At 38.2% G+C, this 22,896-nt stretch overlaps 1 protein-coding gene across 1 annotated transcript in view; it reads right to left on the reverse strand.

The window, feature by feature from the left end:
- LOC5564044 overlaps positions 1-22,896 on the reverse strand; it is a 98,300-nt gene that overhangs the window by 74,141 nt on the left and 1,263 nt on the right. The window lies entirely within an intron of this gene.

Genomic DNA, 22,896 nt, shown 5'->3' on the forward strand with positions numbered 1-22,896 from the left:
AAGAGCACATCGACATTGGTAAACATTGGCTTTGCAAGACGCTGTTGAGCCCAATTCAATTCGATCACGCTCACCAATACCACTATCAAGAAGAGCCAACACCAATCTTTCTGATAGTGGTGTATGTTTGCTAAAAACCTCTTGAACCCTTTTCAAATGTTTGCCCAGAATAGTGCAGTAGAGCTTAGTGACATATGAACACACCAACACTCGCATACGCTCGTCATTTATTTAATTATTTGGTTTTACTTCAAATAGCTTGATAAAACCTTGCCAACAATATTTCGCCAATTCACTCGGTTCAGGACCGCTTCTCTCCATCTTCGGCTTCGTCCCACGCTTTCCAGGACCTAGTGCACCTGGTCAATCCACCTAGCTCGCTGTGCCCCACGCCTTCTTGTTCCGACCGGATTCGTGGCGAAAACCATCTTTACAGGGCTGTTGTCCGGCATTCTTGCAACATGCCCTGCCCAGTGTATCCTTCCAGCTTTAGCCACCTTCAGGATACTAGGTTCGCCGTAGAGTTGGGCAAGCTGTGGTTCATTCTTCCCCGCCACACGCCGCCGAAGATTGTCCTCTGCACTCGGCGTTCAAAAACCCCAAGAGCTTGAAAGTCCTCCTCGAGCCTAGTCCATGTCTCATACCCGTAGAGAACTACCGGTCTTATGAGCGATTTGTGCATCGTGCATTTGGTGCGGAGGTGAATCTTTCTTGACCGCAGTTTCTTCTGGAGCCCATAGTAGGCACGACTTCCACTGATGATGCGCCTTCGTATTTCCCGACTAACATTGTTGTCAGTCGTCAACAAGGATCCGAGGTAGACGAACTCGTCCACCACCTCGAAGGTGTCCCCGTCTATCGTCACACTGCTTCCTAGGCGGGCCCTGTCGCGCTCAGTTCCACCTACCAGCATGTACTTTGTTTTCAACGCATTCACCATTAGCTCGACTCTTGTTGCTTCGCGTTTCAGGCGGGTGAACAAATCTGCCACCGTTTCAAATTTTCTCCCAATATTATCCATGTCGTCCGCGAAGCAAACAAATTGTCCGGATCTCGTAAAAATCGTGCCTCTACTGTTAAGTCCGGCTCTCTTCAAGTGCAATGTTGAACAACAGGCACAAAAGTCCTTCACCTTGTCGTAGTCCCCGCCGAGACTGGAACAAACTGGAGTGTTCGCCCGAGATCTTCAAGCAGTTTTGCACACCGTCCATCTTTGCTGTAATCAATCTTGTGAACTTCCCGGGAAAGCTGTTCTCGTCCATGATCTTCCAAAGCTCTACACGACTAATACTGTCGTATGCCGCCTTGAAATTGATGAACAGATGGTGCTCACGGCATTTCTGGAGGATTTGCCGCACGGAGAAGATCTGGTCCATTGTCGAGCGGCCGTCGATAAAACCTGTTTGATAACTTCCCACGAACTCGTTTGGTGATAGACGACGAAAGAGAATCTGGGATAGCACTTTGTAGGCGGTGTTTGGGATAGTGATTGCACGATAATTTTCACACTCCAGTTTGTTGCCATTCTTGTAAACAGGGCGTATAACACCTTGCTTCCACTCCTCCGGTAGCTGTTCCGTTTCCAAGATTCTGACTATAAGCCGATGCAATCAAGCTTCCTACCTGTCCGGGCCTATCTTGATGAGTTCGGCTCCGATACCATCCTTACCAGCGGCCTTGTTGTTTTTGAGCTGTTGAATGTCATCCTTAACTTCCCCCATGGTGGGAGCTGGTTGGTTTCCACTGTGCACTGTGCTGACGTAGCCATCGCCATCGCTGTCCTGACATTCTGTGACTGTGTTTTCTGCGCCATTCAGGTGTTTATCGTAGTGCTGCTTCCATCTTCCAATCACATCGCGTCCGTCCGTCAAAATGCTCCCATCCTTACTCCGGCACATTTCAGCTCGTGGCCCGAAGCCTTTGCGGGATGTGTTGAGCTTCTGATAGAACTTCCGCGTTTCTTGAGAACGGCACAGCAACTCCATCTCTTGGCATTCCACCTCTTCCTGGCGGCGCTTTTTGTCCCGGAATAGGCGGGTTTCCGCTTCAGTCTGTATCATTCCACGTTCTGTCGCATACCATGCTGCAGCATTGCAGTCCGCGCTGCATTCTTCTCCTCCAAACCTCCTGGCACTCCTCATCGAACCAATCGTTTCTTGATATCCGTTCCACATATCCGACAATGCTTTCGGCTGCGTCGTTAATGGCTGCTTTCACTGTCCTCCAGCAGTCCTCAACAGGGGCCCTATCGATCTCGCCCTCATCCGGCAACGCTGCCTCGAGATGCTGCGGGTACGCATTGGCGACATCCGGTTGTTTCAGCCGCTCGAGATTGTACCGTGGCGGACGTCGGTACCGTGCATCGTTGATGACGGATAGTTTTGGGCGCAGTTTCACCATCACCAGGTAGTGGTCGGAGTCAATGTTAGTGCCACGATAGGTTCTGACGTCGGTTATATAGGAGAAGTGCCGTTCATCGATCGAAACGTGGTCGATTTGCGATTCTGTCTGCTGAGGTGATCTCCAGGTGTACCGATACGGGAGGCTGTGCTGGAAGTAGGTGCTACGAATGGCCATGATCTTGGAGGCGGCAAAATCTATCAGTCGTAGGCCGTTCGCGTTCGTCAGCCGGTGGACGCTGAACTTTTCAATCGTCGGTTTGAACTCCTCTTCCTGGCCAACCTGAGCGTTCAAATCTCCTATGATGATCTTGACGTCGTGGCTTGGCCAGCGTTCGTACTCGCGTTCGAGCTGCACGTAAAATACGCTCGTCATACACAGTTTGTTTTTGTTTTCCCTCGAGAAACTTGTACACGCTTTCCAGACTCATCAAAATGCATATGGAAATATTACCCAATTTACAAAATTATACACAGATTATGGGTGTTTTTCGAGACAGAGTGCATATTGTTTTTCTATGAGTTTCACAAACACATCTAGGGCATTTATACAATCGAGCGTATAACCATTACACAACAGCTTTTAGGATTTTTTTCACTACAGATCGGACGACACTATCCTTGGCTAACGTTCTATACAAAAAAAAACGCAAAATAATAAATTAATATGGCTTAAAAGAAGCAAAACAAAATAATTTATAGATTTTATGTATGGATTAGATATATCTTCGAAGATCTCCGGGATGGATTTACTATAAGTTATACTCCCCATAAAAATATAGCAATACAGCATTGCAAAAATGTCGCTCAAAGTTTGAAGTTTGTCTTTTCATACAATTGGTCATCATTTTGTAGTACATTTCTGGTTGAAATGTTCACTCAGCACCATTACACAGATTTCACGAAATTTACGAATTCTTGAACGTATATTATAGTATAAATGTTATATGTTTGAGATTTCGAGCATGAGTACAATTTCAAGTTGGTACTCTCTGATTGATCAGAAAAGGGTCCTAAAATTTTTGATAACATCTTGTTGAATAATACGATAGAGCGTGTTCTTGCTACTACTTTTTCTCGACTACCGAAAAGCTAAACATTACATGTACTTTGCAATTGGATTAAATGGACAAATTGATGTGAAGTTTTGCGAAAAAGTTACACGTCTTCTCAGTGAGAATCGAACTCACGACTCCCTGATCTCTAGTCAGGGCGCGTTACCCCTACGCCATGAGAGGACTCATAAACGCAGAAGTTAACCTGAATTCGATTTCAGCTCAATAACCACGTGGTCCTTTTTCGCAAAGTGCAGTTCGATTCTCACTGAGAAGACGTGTAACTTTTTCGCATAACTTCACATCAATTTGTCCATTTAATCCAATTGCAAAGTATATGTAATGTTTAGCTTTTCGGTAGTTGTTAAACTTCCACTCGGCTGGTTAGCCGTAAATCACGATTCATAATTAAAAACAACAATTTTTCTCGCTTAAATAACGGCGATATCATATTTAAATTTAAATAAAAAAAATGATTCAAATATGAAACTTGGCACTTCTGATCACGTTTGACGTTAGTCGACAGAAACGCTACAGGGACTCACTTTTTTATACAGGGTTTGTTCTTATCTGACATCTCGGAAGAGACACGGAAAACAAAATACACCCAAAATTTGGGTCTAAACCAAAGGGTGTGACTCATAACTCAAAATGTTTTTTGGTCGTAAACCAACGAAATGCATTTATAATTTGAGTAAATATGTGTTTCTAATCTAAACTTAAGCGTTTGGTACTAAAAACGGTACAGGGCTTTATATCTCCATTATTGACTTATCCATCGGTGTACTAAAATCATTCGGTCCGAGAATTGTGACACTTGAGCGGGGCACGTTCCCGTATGCTTCCCACGTGTACTGGACTCGCTCAAGTGTCACAATTCTCGGACCGAGTGATTTTAGTACACTTTAGTAGATTATTCAATCAACCGATGTGGCTTGGATGTAGGTTTTTATCTTGAGTGTTAACTCTCGTGAAAGGAAGTTTTACATCTCTGAAGTCACATGTCGAACAATAAGCACAACACAACCACATCGGATGAATTATTTACCCTATTCACCGACTTACAAGAAGCCCTCAAGCCCCACTCGTAAGCGGAAGATTCTTCAAATTTATAACTGGAAAAGAGATTCTTGGCAGCGTCAGACGGTTCTCGTCTTTCGTATCTTCGGTTCTTTCCATCCATTAGCAAGAAGCAGTTTGTGATCTTGTCCTCGCCTTGTAGCGGTACTCCAGTGCTCCTCTTACAAACCCTCCAACAACCAATCGACCGACCAACCGACATGATGCGCATTATGACGGGAAGGTATGCATTTCTTTTTAATGGACAAACATCTCGATGAGCAGAATGATAAATCTCCCCGCTTGAACTCGACTTAATTAGTCGCCGATGACGCTCGTTTGGCGCTTTAGTGATTCTGAAACTGCTTCAGTGGGCAGTCACATTTACAAGCATTTAAAGAAAAGGAACACTCAATATGCCGACACTTCTAGTGCTCTTTTGAATAAATACACAAACGCAATATTCATGCCGTTTTCACGATTGAGATATGTATTTGAAATAGAAACATAAAACGAGCTCACCATTGATAATCCTTTGTTGAAAGGGCAGCTGCGAATGACTTTTAATTTCGTCACCAATACGCCTAGCAAATTCGGGCTGAATGAACAACGTACCGCCCCACAGGAGCATGCAACAGAATAAAAAACTACACACTGCCCTAAATTATTAAATTGGCTGTTTTTGGACAAACTAGTGGAGGTTATCCTTTTCCTACGGCATGATAATATTTTTCCCCTTCTCAGCGTTTCCGTGTGGCGTAAATTGTGCGGCCTTTCTTCGCCACACAGTGACCTACTGATTGCAGAAGCAGCAGCCGCCGGCTTAAGTGTACACACTTTGAAATCAACCTCGAACGCTGTTGATGAATGAATGACTTTGAACTTGGGCCGACTTCATCGTGCTGCCGCCGCCGGCCGGTTCTGCAGGAATTTTGATCTGCTGCGCTCGTTGAGAAATATGCTACAAGAATTACTGTTAATTATCGACGGTTCATCACGGTCAATGAAGGAAGTGAGCGGGGAAAATATGATGCATCTCACTATGCCACATCGGAAGCCAGAAGGGCAAGATCCAGGAGCTAGCATCCCGTTAGATCATTTTTACGTAATCCAGAAAGAAAAATTACGCAATCGTGAATAGGTCACACGCAGATTCTTAGCTTGCGGTGTAAAACGTGTGAAGATTGACCCGTAACAGTAACAACTGCTCTGCTGTATGGAATTCTGGGTCAGAGTCGGGAACGAAGTCAGTTTGAAATCATATGGTCGACAAGTTGGGAGCATGACTTTCCTGGCCGTTGCGTCACTCGAGGCTGATCACGACTTTTCGGGACGGTCGTTTGGGATGATCTGCTACTGAAACAAGTCGAATTGAGTAGCTATTACTTTTCGTTATTTGCATTATGTGCTATTTTACGGAGATTGGCAGTGGATAATTGCTGGTAGCGAAATACTTCATGGGACTAAGATAGCTGTAGCGGCAAGCGTGCTGCTAGCGAGCAAAATCATGCTGATTGTCGTGGGTATGAATCCTACCAGTTAAGGATTTTTTCGGGTTGGAAATTTTTGATTTCCAAGAGCATAGAGTATTTTCGTGCTTGCCATGCAAAAATAATCCATAGCCAAAGCTCTCGGTTAACCCTGGACAACTTGTTTGCACTTTTTGGCTCGTATCTTTTGACTCAATTGATCAATTCTCTAAATTTTATTAGTATTTATTTATTTATACACCAACAGATAGTAAGCCCCAATGATGTTTTAAACTAAATAATACAGTAAAATACTAAGTTGAAACTTAACAAAACAAGGCAACAAAATGTCAAAAAATAAAACAAATGAAAGTCACAAATATTCACACAGAGAGTCGGGATAAAATTTCTACATAGTTACGACGTATTACTTGATGGGACAGGTGCAAATCAAACCCTTCAGCAACCCTATTGAACACGCGTTGAAGACCGACCATAGCACTATTTTGGCCATAGTTAGTTCGTCGCAATGGTAACCTCAACATAGCATTGTCCTGGAGTGAGCACTCGCATTGATAGATTCCAGGAGCGCAGGACAGTCTATTCTTCCTGAAAGCAAGTCAGCCACTACCATCGCTCTATTGACGTCTCTACGGGTCTGCAGTGATTCCAGTTGAATGAGTTGACACCTACTTTGGTAGCTAGGCAACCGAAACGGGTCTCGCCATGGAAGTCGACGGAGAGCATAACGGATGAAGCGACGTTGCACTGACTCTATCCTCTCCACGCCGTTACGGTAATACGGATGCCAAACTGCGGAGCCATATTCAAGTGTGGCCCGAACCAATGAGCAGGACAAAGATTTGAGACAATATGGATCCGTGAAATCCTTGGCAATACGGAAGATAAAACCCAATGTCCTGGAGGCTTTCTCGATGACATAGGACAGATAATGTTTGGACGTCAACTGAGCATCCAGAATAACGCCAAGATCTATAACATCTCGTTGAAGCACCTTTCCCTTGAGTTAGTAACAGAACAGGATGGGCTGCAGTTTGCGTGAGAATGAGATAATCGAGCATTTCTCAGGATTAACTGTCAATCGATTCATGTCGCACCAAACTACAAAAACATCTAAATCATGTTGAAGAGTAACGGCGTCGGCGATGGTACGGACCCGCAGAAACAGTTTTAGATCATCTGCATAAGATAATCGAGGTCCTTTAATTACTGTGTTGACATCGTTGAAGTACAGCAAAAAAAAATCAGGGGTCCCAAATGGCTTCCTTGAGGTACTCCGGAAGTTGCCGTGAAAGATTCGGAAGAGAATCCTGCCAACTCCACAGTCGAGCGACGATCAGTCAGATACGAGCTGAACCAGCGCAACATTAGGCCCCCGACACCGAGCCTTTCCAACTTAGCGACAGTTATTGCGTGGTTTATTTTGTCGAACGCAGCGGTCAAGTTGGTATAGATCACATCCGTCGGGGCTCGATCAGCAAAGCTGTCGGCAATGTGTGAAGTAAGGCACAACAGGTTGGTCGTTGTGGAACGCCCCGATACGAATCCGTGTTGATCCTCACTAATGTAGTGTTTACAGTGGAACAGCATTGGTTTCATGACTATCAACTCGAAGAGCTTAGAAATACAACAAAGTGCTGAAATTCCTCGATAATTATTGACATCCTTACGATCGCCTTTTTTATGCACAGGAAACATAGTAGCAGTTTTCCATGCCGCAGGAAATCGTCCACTATTTAACGATATGGCGTATAGGGACCAGCAAATTGACGATGTATAGGAACCAGCAAATTGACGATGTGCGCCTTCAGCAAAACAGATGGAATTCCATCGGGACCGGGGTTCAACGATGATTTTAACCGTGCAGCCGCCTCGATGATCATATTATCATCGACAGTGAGCGTGTTGAACGTTTCACCGAACAAAGGTACGTTGTTTGCAACATTCGCAACGTGTTCTTCGGATAACTCCTCTTCGCAGAAAACGCTGGAGAATTTTTTAGCAAACAGGGTGCAGATATCATACCAATCGGAAGCTACCTCTTCATCTAGCTTCATAACGGAGGGATGAGTATGAGTATTGTATAGAGGATTAGCTGCACCTCCAAATGCATCCACAAAAATCCTGGTGGCCAATCCCCATACACGGCCGGAAATGAGTGTACACCTTTTACTCCACAAGTGATATGTATCAATATATTTCGAATGTATTTATGTGAAAGTTTATGAGTATTGTATGTATCAAGTCTTGCGAGCTCATGTAGGATGTTTTTGAACCATAATAATGCGTTAGCCACTTGACATGTTCAGACACAGGAGACCGGAAGTCTTGATATGTGATCCCAGAGATCCAATCCAAATCAAATGTTGATTTCCATACTGTGCCAAATAGAATCATATTTATTCGACAAAAGATGACCATTGGAAGCCTTTCCGGGGTAATTTTAAATGCAAGTTACCAATTGAAGTCCAGTTTCATAACCACGTTTTTGATTCCAACATATCGATTTTTATTATTAGAAAACAGCCAATATGCGAAACATCAAATAACACTGTTTCAGCAAATTGGAACTTATAAAGTTAGAACATTCTGAACGTATAGGGGCCATTTTGAGTTTTGTTGAGTAACTCCGGTATTTAGTTCCGGAATACTCTTATTTTTAAGAAAGAATTATTTTGTGGCACAAACACGCAAGTTTGAAAGATGCTTTCATCATGAGAAATATAAAATACAACTGTTACGTACAGGTATATCTATCGGAATCTTATTTAGCTTCCTTAGTATTTGGGATAAGAATAAAAATTATGCCGGAACAGGTTTAGTTACAATGTTTCCCTTTCTGATTTCGAAAAATACTGGGAGGGTCCTTGTGTGAATCCTTAAACCATTTCTGTAATCACGTCCTTAAACCATTTCAGTAACCAGCATCCTTAAACCATTTCAGTAACCAGCATCCTGAAGAAAGCTGATGAGAAGGAATGAGTTCTGATAAGAATCCTGGAAGGTTTCTGATAAGAACCCTAGCAGGTTTCTGATAAAAATCCTGGACAGTTTTTGGTGACAATACTGGAAGGTTTCTGATGAAAATCCTAATAGGATTTAGATAGGATCTCTGCAATGTTTTTGATGAGAATCCTAGAAAGTTTGAAAAATATCGTGGAAAGAATTATTGATAGGCTGACCATAAGCCAACCAGATAAAAACGGGACAAATAAAAAACAAAAACGGGACAATTTTAAAAGACATAGATTATGTGTTACTTTTCTCCGAAGCCATTTCCCTGGATCACGCGTTCCCTTTTAAAGCAATGCAGCTCAAAAAAGTGCAATAATAGTCTTTACCCTAGCAGGCGAAAAAAGCTAAGTAATACCAAATTTAGAAATGAACATACAAAAGTGATATTCATTTGAAAGATATAATAGATAAAATATCCGAAAATAATATCTTAAATTTACTCCTGGAATACTATAAGCATATCATATTAAGCTTTTATAAGATCTCACCAATATCAGCGAGCTATTCCTTAGATCAGGGGTTTTCAGCTGTTTTGGTTCGCGGAGCACTTTTTAAAATAAAATTGTTGCGCGGAGCACCTGCTCTTCATCACCCCTTAGTTTGAAATCTGGACTTTTACACGCCTAAATCGACGCTATGATTTATAAAAAAAATTAGAATTAATATTTGTGATGGCCAATCTTCCATTAAGGCAGCGTCCATTTACTACGTAACGCTAAATTGGCAAGTTTTGGACACCGTCCCCCCGTCCGTAACGCTTTTTGTATGAAATTTTTTGAAAATTTGTATGAGTCGTAACGCTTGAGCCAACTCCCTCCTCCCCCTAGAGCGTTACGTAATTTGTGGACGGCGCCTAAGGTGGGGATGATTCGAAGCCAAATCTGAAGTTTTCAAGAACACACGTCTTGAGAACCATAAATATATACAGTCAGTGACATAAGTTAGTAACCAAATGCTGTTTTTCCATACAAAATGCCCAAGTTTGGGGTGCTGTATCTCAGCTCATCGTAGTCCGAATTGGCTGAAATTTGGATGACGAACTACAAATAACTTGATGTTTTGCCTGTAAGGGAATTATTATATTGCAGTCATTTTACACAGAGTTTCAGAGGGTTGTTCAAAGACAAAAGTAAGTAACCGAGAGACTTTTTAATTTAATTCGAAAACGGTAAGTCGTGGAAAGTTGGTGTGTTCTGCAAATTTGTGTGACTTCTGAAATTGGACAACTTTGTGGAACAGACAAACATTCCACGACTCACAGTTTTCGAATTAAATTAAAAAATCTCTCGGTTACTTACTTTTGTCTTTGAACAACCCTCTGAAACTCTGTGTAAAATGACTGCAATGTAATAATTCCCTTACAGGCAAAACATCAAGTTATTTGTAGTTCGTCATCCAAATTTCAGCCATTTCGGACTACCAGAAGCTGAGATACAGCACCCCAAATTTGGGCATTTTATATGTAAAAACAGCATTTGATTACTAACTTATGTCACTGACTGTATAATCTGAAAACAAGATCAATTGGTCACTTGCTTTTGGTGACTTATCGATCAAGCTTTTAGCTAAAACAAATATATGGTTGGAGAAAATTTGAGGTTTGACTTCGAATCATCTGTATCTCAACATTGAATTGTATAAAGTTTTAATTCTAATCCATTTTTTTTATTTAGTTGAGAAAGTTTTTCTACTTCAAGCTTGAACTGTGACAATTAGGCATCTAAATGACGCTTCGTGATTTTAAGGGGACAGAATTGCTTTGGTTAAGAAATATTCAAATTTTTGTTTTTGGTTTAGTTTTTAAAATATTCTGTCGGGAAAATTGGATTTCTTCAAGTTCAACTTTTAGAATTATTTCCATAATAAATTCAAGAAAACTCAATGTAGCAGCTAATGCTATTCCATACAAAATGTATGAGGAAATTTGTCTGCGACAAAATATTTTTAAACCATTCAAATACAAAATCTTAGCCCAAATGTTGAACGTTTCCGTAGAAATATTTGAGGTACACGAAAGTTCAATAATGATCAAGATTTTGACACCGTCGTATAAGACTCGTAAAAACTGTGTTATGCCATCCACCATAACGTTGTACTCTGTTAAGTCTAAATATGGCTTGATTTGGAATAATAAAAACCATATTTTAAAGTAAAAAGTTGGGATATTTCAAGATTTTGGTACAAATTTTCAAAATTGTCGCGGAGCACTTGCTAAAGCTTCACAAAGCACCAAGTGCTCCGCGGAGCACGATATGAAAACCGCTGCCTTTGATCTTTCAACATCAAATTAAGCTATGGCTCAGTAGTTCCAGCAATAAAATTTTGAAATTATCTTCAGATCATTTATCTCGATTTAATGGTCAGAACTTTGCTTCTGCTCGGGTGGTGAGATAGTGTTGAGTTAGAAAGATCGATAAGCTACCAAAGAAGGAGATATTTGATCATTCTCGACTAAATACATATTGCCAAAAATACATATTGTTTACCACCTTGAAATGCGAAAGATTATAACAATTATGAGTGTTAGAACTTTTCTGAGAACTGAGCTATTCGGGGAAACGGGGTTTTCGGGGAACTAGCATTCTGAGAACTGGCGTTGGGAGAACGACATTCAGGAAACCGCCATTCGAGGGAAAGTAGCAGAACCAGATTATGCAATCACAAGCTACATGTCTGTATCTTATATAAATAAAAATGGAGTGGTGTTTGTATGTCATGAAATGGCTCGAGAACGGCTCGATGGATTAGAATGATTCTTCCATAGTTATGTTCCTGAAGTGTTCCGACGTGTTTGTGTATATAAAAAGCAAGGGATATTTAACGGGAAAGTTGAAAAAAACAGGAGTGAACGGAACTTCCATTTTGCACGGAGCGTTCCATTGTGTTTTTCAACAGCCTACTTGATGGCAAGACGAAGTTTGCCGGGACCACTAGTGATTCAATAAAAATCACTTAAGAACCTTGAAGCGCATTCTTTAATTTCCGAGAGGCAGCGTTTTTTTTAAGAATTTTCTAAAAAAATCGTTAGGCTTTTCAATTTTTCCAATTCAAACATTACCTTTTTTTATATTTCATTACTTTATTGAAATATCCACTTTTTAAACAGTTAATCCAATCAATTGCGTATCAGAAGTAAAGACATAGTTGTTCTTTTTCATTTTAGGTATTATAGAATAATTATCTTATGAAGATCCGTATTTTGGAAATCCACCAAAATTTGGCATAAATATGAGTAAAGAAACGCAAAAAGTTAAGCAGAAGCATGTACGGATCAAGTTTAACTCTGTTTGAGAAACTAATAATTACTTGGAAAATAGATGAGTAAGACAATAAACTGTGAAATATTTCTAAAAACTGTTTGATATGTTGTTATTTTTATTGTTTTACTGGTTTTGAAAATAATGTGCCAATTCTCCATTTCCTAAAATACGGGACAATTCGAGCATTTTCCATAAAACTACGGGACAGCCCGTCGAGGGGATGAAAACGGTACTATCCCGTTAAATACAGTACGTATGGTCAGCCTAATTATTGAGAATACTGGCAAAAAAACTGATAAAAATCCTAAAATATTTTTAAGAATCCGGAAAAATATGGATACAAATTGCGGAAGGATTTTGAAACGAATATTTATTTATTCTGATGTAATGCTCGAACCATTCTGATGAGTTTTCTGGAAGGATTCTGATGAGAGTTGTGGATCGATTCTGATAAGATTCCAGGAACGATTCTGATGAGAATTCGGCATCGATGCTGATATAATCCTGAAAGGATTCTGATAAAAATCGTGAAAGGATTCTGATGCGAACTTTGAAAGGATTCTGATTGGAATTTTGAGAGAATTTTGAGAGAATTTTGAACATAATCCTGAGAGAATTTTGATGAGAATCCTGAGAGATTTTTTATGAGAACCATGTGAGGAATCTGGTATGAATCCTGCGATGATTTTTGATTACAACCATGAATACATTCTGATGCGAATCCCACGAAGAACCTTCTATGAACCTTGCAATGAATTCAATGAGAATCTTGAGAGGATACTGATGAGAAACAGGATTTTGAGAGATCTCTGAGCGGATTCATGTACTTTCAACTTTACCATTCTTAAAATTGATTTGACCATCCAACCGATTTTAAATCTTCTCACAGTTTTTTGAAGATAATTCGATTTGTGTGGAGAAAAATAACCAAGTTATGTAAAATTCACAGAAGGTAGAAATTGTAGTATAGTCGCTTGCGCCACCTCTAAATATTCAACATTTTTGATGGTGCTTTAAGTGTGGTCCGAAGACAATGTGAATTTATATTTAGTTTACTGTGAAACAATTTTGAAAAGTATTTTAAACACGATACTACTGTAATGTACCTAAGTAAAAGTTCATCATCTCAAAGTGAAAAATCATTCTTCAAACCATAGTCAAATTTGTGAAGACAGCAATTCAACCCGACGGATGGGTGAAAAGATATTCATCAATTTGTTTCAAATGGGTTTATACTCTTGTAAACTTCTGTCAAAACCTCAAACAAAATTAGCTCAAAGTGGATATGTTGCCTAATCAGCTGTCTTCATTAAAGCTTGAATACCGTCAAGCTACCATTCACCGTGCATTTAAGAAAAATCTGGACTTCAAAAAATTGTATAACTTTCCCAAATAATTTAAAGCGTACTAGAATATCACTACAAAACGTACATTTATACCATAATTCAGAGAAAAATCTAAAACTAGTGAGGCATAACAAAAAAATACTCAAAAATTATGTTTACAAATATCATGTTAAGGTCGCCTCGAACCGTTCTATGTCACCATTTACCGTGCACACTAGTGCATCATTCACCGTGCGTATAGTTTTCGTCATGATTTAATTTTGTATCTTGAAGAAACGTTGTTGGTGGAATAACTATGACGCTAGTAGTGTGCGCATGCATTTTTAAAAGTATTAAAATCGTTATTTGCAATAAAAGCCATGGAAAGTTTTATATATGGCTAAATTATTAATTTTTCATTCAAATCGTTATAGTGGGTTTGACTGTATTGTCCAAATCATTCCATATTTGCTCAAAAACTGATTATGAAGTAGTTAAATCACGACATAACAATCAATCTAATATTACCCAATAATTTCATGCCTTTTATACTAATGCACGGTAATAGGAACCATACATATTGAGAAGGGTCCATTCACCGTGTATTTGGGTTTCGACTGAAATACAATAAAAAATAATTTGCATAAAATCAGCAATGACAAACGATGAAACACATCTTGCTTGCAGTATTCACAGCGAAAACTTTTTGGAATTATGGAAAATTTGATACTCTAATGTTAAAATGAAAAATGTGAGTTTGTGTGTAAATGTTGTGAGTGTTAAGAAATCTCATTATTAAACAGAATTCACATGATTTTGACTACATAAACTAATTTTTTCAAAAAGCATTGTGATAAGAACTACATTATTTCATCAGTATTGTATTATTTCTTCTGTAGGAATCTGTATATGTCCACGGTGAATGGAGGCCGCACGGTGACTGGTGACTTAACGGTAATAAGTTTAAAAACATGTATACTAGCTTCAACTTGAATATGACAGTTCTACCCAAGGTTTCTTGAAGGGTGATTCATCAATCTACACGGAAAAAAACAATTTACCTAATTTTTTAGTTGACTTTACCCAAAATTAAGTATATTGATTATTCTCTCAACCCAAAATCTCTCGGTATTCTCTCTCTTCCCCACCAATGCACATTGGACCGAATCGACAATTTAGACGGAAAAAAGTCTTTTCTCTGTTCTCGTCGATCTTAGACGTTTGATGTCTTCAGAGAAGTTATTCGTAATTGAGTTTTACATCTTTTAAGAAAAAAGTTGAATAGGGTGGCCCTTATTTAAGTTAAAATTTTGACTCAAACTTTTTTGTTTGATGAAATTTGTGGCTGCGGTCTTCTGCAAACTTTTAGAAAATGTTATTTTGAATAACTTTGTCGAAGACACTTTTGATCTAATTCTTGATTCGAGCTAAGTAAATTGATTTTGAAAGTTTTAACTTAGGGTGGACCCAAAAAATCAGTTATTTTGATCTAACTCTTTTATTTTCAGTTTCACGTGAATGTGGTCTTCAGAAGAGTTGCAGAGGAAGTGAAAATACACATGTTTGCTGAACATCGCAAGTTTGTAATTCTTGTGATTTTGAAGATATAAGCAAATTTAAGTGAAAAACTATGAAATCTTCAGATGCCCATAACTCATGGAGTTGGTTCGATACAATTTTTCTTTTAGTGGCAATCGAAAGACCATACGATAGGCAACTTTTGCTGCAAAAACTGTGAGAACGTAATTTTTGTAAGTTGAGAAAATTCACTTCAAAAATACACTTAAAAAACTCTAAATTTGCTTGTAACTCACAAGATTTCAAAGTTAACGGCGAGCTGTCTTCAGCAAAGTTGTAGGTTTTAGCCAGATCTACAACTTTTTCATATCAAACCTTTTTGAGAAATGTGAAATAAAAAAAATAGAACTTTATAATACATTTTACTATTATTTCATACAAAATTATTCAAGTAGTAGCAATATAATTGTACTTTCATTCTATACATAATTTTCCAAAACTGCACACTTTTTGATTACCATGGCTTCTTCAATAATGTTAGATTATTCCACCATTTTCACAGTTCTGTGCCCCAGGACACTACTGTACGTATTCAGTTACAATAGTAGCAGTCACAATGACGAAACATTTAAAGTTTCTTAAGTTGCATTGGCACCATTTTACATTTTGAATTATATGTGAATTATACCACTGAGTATTGATAAAATAATAATAAAATCATAATACTATACAAAGTTTACAACAGCAAGTATATGAAAGCGACTACTGATATACTAACTTAATGATTTATAGTAATAAATATTAGGTGACCCACATCTGCATCGTATCATCATTTCTTCATATTTTGTTTCACATTTCTCTAAAAAGTGGTGTATGTAAAAGTTGTAGATCTAGCTAAAACCTACAACTTTGCTTAAGACAGCACGCCGTTAACTTTGAAATCTTGTGAGTTACAAGCAAATTTAGAATTTTTTAGTGTATTTTTGAAGTGAATTTTCTCAATTTAAAAAAAATACGTTCTCACAGTTTTTGCAGCAAAAGTTGCCTATCGTATGGCCTTTCAATTGCCACTGAAAGAAAAATTTAATCGAACCAACTCCATGAGTTATGGGCATCTAAAGATTTCATAGTTTTTCACTTAAATTTGCTTATATTTTCAAAATCACAAGAATTACAAACTTGCGATGTTCAGCAAAAATGTGCATCTTTACTTGCTCTGCAACTCTTCTGAAGACCACATTCACGTGAAACTGAAAATAAAAAAGTTAGATCAAAATAACTGATTTTTTGGGTCCACCCTGAGTTAAAACTTTCAAAATCAATTTACTTAGCTCAAATGACGAGTTAGATCAAAAGTGTCTTCGACAAAGTTGTTCAAAATAACATTTTCTAAAAGTTTGCAGAAGACCGCAGCCACAAATTTCATCAAACAAAAAAGTTTGAGTCAAAATTTTAACTTAAATAAGGGCCACCCTATTCAACTTTTTTCTTAAAAGATGCAAAACTCAATTACGAATAACTTCTCTGAAGACATCAAACGTCTAAAATCGACGAGAACAGAGAAAATACTTTTTTCCGGCTAAATTGTCGATTCGGTCCAATGTGCAATGTTGTCAAAAATGGAAAGAGCTGCACCTACCTAATGGGGGTAGTTTGGCCCAATAAGCCAAATTTGGGTAAATGCATTATTCTCAAGCTTGGATTGAACAAACTCAATTTTGCGTTGAATCAAACCAAATTTAAGTAATTTTTTCTTATGGCTTCAAAGGCAAAGTACCTAATGCAGGCCTTGGAATTTTAGCCAAATTTGGGCTTAACTATTGGGCTCAACTACGGGTTTGCGTTGAAACAACACAGATTTGAGTAGATCCGCGTTGCCGTGTGAGCAATCAGTGGGTGCGAGCAAGGTATCTTAAGGCAGGTATCTCAAGCTAATCAGTAAGTGGGTGCGGGGTTAAGTGCACTGAGGGGGAGGTGGAAGTGACAGCTGGCGAGCTGGCTTTGTGTACACTGTTTTGCTCTCTACGGTTTCTATCCAGCTCTTTAAAAGCGTTAATGGCTGCCGCAAGTAGCCTCGCTTTCTGGTAGGGATTGGTCGATTTAATGTTTGGCTTAAGTCGTTTTATATTGAGTGGGCACGTCACATCGTTTGATCTCTACCAGAAAGCGAGCATGATTGCGGCGCTCGTAAAAAGCTGGATGGCATTGTTAGGGATTGTTTATTTCAAGAAACATAAATACAGTGAACCGACAATTTTCACTTGCATCCATGAGCTATTTCGTCGCAACTCGAATTCTTGTCATTAATGTAATATTCCGGTGTTATAAATTGCAGAGAATGATGTTCTAATTGAGAACCATATCTTTTCGGTCTTCCTTAGCCGAGTGGTTTGAGTCCGCGGCTACAAAGCAAAACCATGCTGAAGGTGTCTGGGTTCGAATCCCGGTCGGTCCAGAATCTTTTCGTAACTTACCTGCCACACGATATACGAATGCGAAAATGGCAACTTTGGCAAAGAAAGCTCTCAGTTAATAACTGTGGAAGTACTCATAAGAACACTACGCTGAGAAGCAGGCTCTGTCCCAGTGTGGACGTTAATGCCAAGAAGAAGAATAATAAGAAGAAGAAGAAGAAGAAAAGAATCTTTTCAAATTCAGACAGTCAAAGCATGGACTATTCGGTGTTACAACAAACTGGAAAAGTTTGTGATTAATTGTCTGTAATGTGTACCCTGTGAGAGCAAAAGGAACATTCTTTACCTGCTTTGTGACTCTCTACATCTGATACTCCTGAATCACAAAGAAGAATTTCGTCAAATTAAATCAAATACAAGTTAAAGTATGAGCTTGAAAAGCGAACTTTTTCAAATAGCAAATTATTTTTATGAGACGTTGCTTCCGTGTAGACTACACAGTCAAAACAAACTTGCCAGTTGTCACTCGGTATTTCAAAATGGCGAAATGGGAAGTTTGACATATTGAACTACCTCCCTTCTAGATACCTTGGATGCGAGGTTAGGCCAGCTGCAGGGGAGGTGGCAGTGACAGCTATCGAGCACACACTTCGAAAATATCTAGTGATTTTACGTAATTTCAGACCGACATATTAAAACGTTGCTCAACATAAAAATAAGTTAAGTTTTAACTTTCCACGTTTGAAACGAACGGAGTTGGAATTTCAGTTTTCTAAAATTATGAAGCAAGTAAAGTCAATCTAACCTTAAAATCTTTATAATCCCACTGCTAATTTCTTGTAAATTAAAAAAGAATGAATGAAACACCTCATTTCAGTATCAGACTTTGTATTTGTTTAACCATAACGTACTTACAGAATATTAAATCCATCAAAAATATGTTTATAACAGTATTCCTGCAGCCAGCAAACACGGCCATCAATTTCTAATCTCCTCAGTCGTGTTGAATCAATGACACTGTCAACTGCTCCACGATGGCAAGAACGGCGTCCGCAAAAATTTATTATTACTTCACACTATGACACGAAAACGAAAAAAGTGCAGTAGAGATCAAATTCACCATCCAAGTTTTGTTTTACTGGTTGTGCATTTTGACATTTCACCGGAAGAAAATGTGCAATTGTGTTCGTGTAAATTTAAGTAATTTTTCATTGAATATTATGTTATGCAATGAAAAATGAAAACGCATACATAAAATCAAGCAATTTTTAATGACAGTAATTTGTTTTAGCATTTACGGCATTTATGACTTGAAAATAAGTTACATTTCTGTTTACGTTTTAGTTCATTAGGTTCGTTCCCACATTATGTTACCTGAATATTAAGATTTTTTTAGTGTGCACAGAAAACAAATCCTATCGATGAAAATAAACTTTTCTCCCGCATTTCTGGATGATGCTCAAATTCTTCCTGTGTTTGGAGGATTTAAAATGCAAGTATTTTATTGATTAAAGTCAGCAGAAGCTCTAGGATGCTAAATTTCTTCCATGACATGAGTGTGAACAAAACGAGACGAGCATCTTCCGAAAGGGCAAATTCAACATTATGGCACATTGAACTACCCCACTTCTAGATACCTTGGTTCTTCTTCTTCTTCTTCTTCTTTCTGGCGTTACGTCCCTACTGAGACAGAGCCTGCTTCTCAGCTTAGTGTTCTTATGAGCACTTCCACAGTTATTAACTGACGGCTTACTATGCCAATGACCATTTTTGCATGCGTATATCGTGTGGCAGGTACGAATATACTCTATGCCCTGGGAAGTCGAGAAAATTTCCAACCCGAAAAGATCCTCGACCGGTGGGATTCGAACCCACGACCCTCAGCTTGGTCTTGCTGAATAGCTGCGCGTTTACCGCTACGGCTATCTGGGCCCCTTAGCGGTTCTACCGATGTTTGAAATATTATTAAAATTTATTCATATAAATTTCCATATAAACCTTCAACGTCTTTGAGCAACTTTTAAATCATCACACAAATAAATGGAAAGTTGACAGAATTCTATTTCCATCATAAGGATTATAACCCGTATCCGACCGGGTGACGATTTGTTTCAAATTGTTATTGTTGATGTTCAATTTAACTGATTTAGATACGGTTTTCACTAAATGCAATCCAAATGCTTCTAGTTTCATATGTTGGCACAAGTGGACCGATTTATTTCGTATTGCCGGAGTTATTCCGGTGTCTTCCTGGGTCAGGTCTGGTAAAAAATCAATCAACTTTTTTTCTGAACAGATTAACATTAGTAAATGGTGTTTGAACCCCACCAATTTTCGCATAATCTGGGATAACGCCCTAAAAGCCTTTGGTAACCACGTGTGTAGCTCGTTGTTTTTGAGCAAATGAATGTTTAAACATCCAAACCAATACCACTGTCAGGGAGAGAATGATCCTTTTTTATTATAGAGTTGTTAAATAACGTGTACCGTGCTGCATCAATATCCGGACACCTAAGCTGTCACAAATGTTTAAACCACATTTTCAAAATATTGCTTTGTGAATTTCCTGAAATATTTTTATACAGCAAACAGTTTAATGATAGATCTATGTGAGAATGATGAATTTTACGATAAAATTATTATTATGTCATCAAAATTGTTAAAACACAGAAGCTTGTCTTGTCCTTAAATCCGGACACTTCAGCAAGTCTTGTTTATAAATCCGGACACTTTTGAATCAAAATCCGGACAGCTCTATTTTAACGTAGAATTTTCAAATTAAACCATGTTAAGGGTTTGAAACATACAGAGTTTAAAACACTTTCAATAACTTAAGCAATGCGAATACAATATAATCATTTTAACATTTAAATGTAAGTGAAGTTTGTAGTTTGATTACCTGATCGGAAATACCTGTGGTTCGAACTGCAACAATCACTGATTCATTCATTTTCCTGCCTAAAACGATGCACTGCATTGTTCTTGTTATTCATTTTACATGTTTAAAAGATGTCAAAAGCTTTCCTTTTTATCTATTGGTAAATATGTTCCTACACTATCAAACTACACGATATAAAACCAATGTTCGGATTTCAATACACTTGATGCCGGACAGCTCGTTTTCACAGCTTTAAAGATACTTTTATACCATTTTTATGAAATGTGTTGTCACTGAACTCTTCAACTATCACTTTGTATACATTCTTCAAGAAACACTACGCGAAAAAAATCATTTGAATGGATTTAAGTTTGCTTAATATTGTGGGTGCGTTCGTTGACGCAATCACTTGTACCGCGAAGAAAAGTCATTCAACTGAAGCAACTTTTTTGTTTTTGTTGTTATTTAATATTTGGCAATGGTAACTAGATTATGAATGAATGTTAAATGATCAGCTATATTTGAAGAAGGAGCTAAGAATTGAAACTAACATATTATCATATGATTTAGCACTTAATTTAATGAATATAACATGAGTGTCCGGATATTGGTACCGTCCGGATTTTGATTCACCACGGTAAATCCATTCAAATGCTCAGAAACAACAAGCTACACACATGGTTACCAATAGCATTTAGGGCGAGATCATAAGTTACGCGAGAATTTACCAGAAAACGCAAATTGTGTATCCTCGGCATTTTGGTATCGTGGTAAAGGTCACCTTATGGTCCTACGAAAGATCCGAAACATCTGCAAAAGTGGACATATACTGAAAGTTAACCTAGAGAGCTGGGATTTTTTTCAAACGATTTGCAATCATGAGCTTCAAGATAGTTACCATTGTTGCCTCGGTACAATCTCGAATGTACATTTCTTAGTCCTCTGGAAGATCCCAATATCCGTAAAAGTGGATATATCCTGCAGATTGACCTAGAGAGCTAGGATATGCAATTAGGTTCAAATTAGTATACCATCGTTGATTCGGTATTATTTGGAATTACCGTTTCTTGGTCCTCCGGAAGATCCGTAACATCCGTAAAAGCTCTCAACTTTCAGGATATGTCCACTTTTACGGCCATAGGAAATAAATTGGTCCACTTGTACCAGCATATGGATTGCATTTAGTGATAAACGCATTTAAATTAGTTGAATTGAACGTTCACAATAACAATTTGAAAAAAAAAAAAAACATTTTTGCCATTTGAACCACCTTAATGTGATAGAATACCTATTTGAAGATTCTTTTTAGTAATTGCAAAAAATAATACATGAAAAAATATTCTTAGTTCAATATTGTTTGAAACACGAATAAAAGTTAATGCTCATATCTGTAGTGACAAAGGGTTAATAGTTTGTAGAATAGATACATAAACGATATCAGGATAAAAATACGAGTTATCATGTTTCACTCATTTGAAAAAAGTAGCTCATCAGAAAGTATTTTTGTGAAAAACAAAAAAAAAAGCCATTATATTATCATGGTTTGTAAGTTGTGTTCAAATTTGTTTTTTGGGGTGTTATGCACTATAGCATAGCATAGCGTAAGGGATATCACTTTCCGCTTATTCTCGAAGTGCACATTTTTCAATAAAGGCGCCGGCCATATCTCATATCAGTTGGGATGGAGAAGGGATGTTAGTGTGTAATGATTGTTGCTTCTAGAGACCCAGAATACCACTGCATCTCCACAATCACTAAGGAAAAGTGTTTATTAGTGAGAGAGGAAAAAGGTCTGGGAGTCACTTTTGGTCAGTGATGTGATCCATGCATAAGAAGGAAAAATACGTTTCTTACTTAAAACTGGTTTTGCATTTTTTTTTCTCGCGGTGGAAAGATATTTGTACAAAATTCTGAAAGTACGTGGACATTCATAATGTTGAACTATTCAAAGGTTATTTTAGGTAATGACGAAAAAATAAAGCTATATATGTATTAAAATTAGATGAAACAGGTATAAGGGTGTCGGCACTTTTAGTAACGAACTATCCATAGTTTGTTTAAAAATTATATTAACGTAACGTTAAAATGTATCATCATAAGCATGAAACGAACAAACCACACACTACTCTTCCCATCAAATGCGGAAACCAAGAGTAAAAAAATCACTCAGACAACGCAATAACCATAATTTTTGGGACTTTATGCACAACAATTCGAGCAAAACAATCGAACAAATTGAAATAAAGTTTTGCTAGTTTGGATCGGTCCTCTCAGTTTTTTTTTCGTTTACATTGCTTTATTTTCTCAAATAGTCTTTTATCGATGACTATAATAGACGATATTTTTGTTATTGCTCAATATGTATAATAACAGACTAGAACGACGTGCTCGCAGTGGCTCATCCCAAAGAAAAACAGACAACGTGTGCCTATCCATCTAGCTCATATGATCGAACCATCTTGACCTTGTAGCACACTAGCCCC

Source organism: Aedes aegypti, chromosome 2 (assembly GCF_002204515.2).
Source record: "Aedes aegypti strain LVP_AGWG chromosome 2, AaegL5.0 Primary Assembly, whole genome shotgun sequence".
NCBI lineage: Eukaryota > Metazoa > Arthropoda > Insecta > Diptera > Culicidae > Aedes > Aedes aegypti.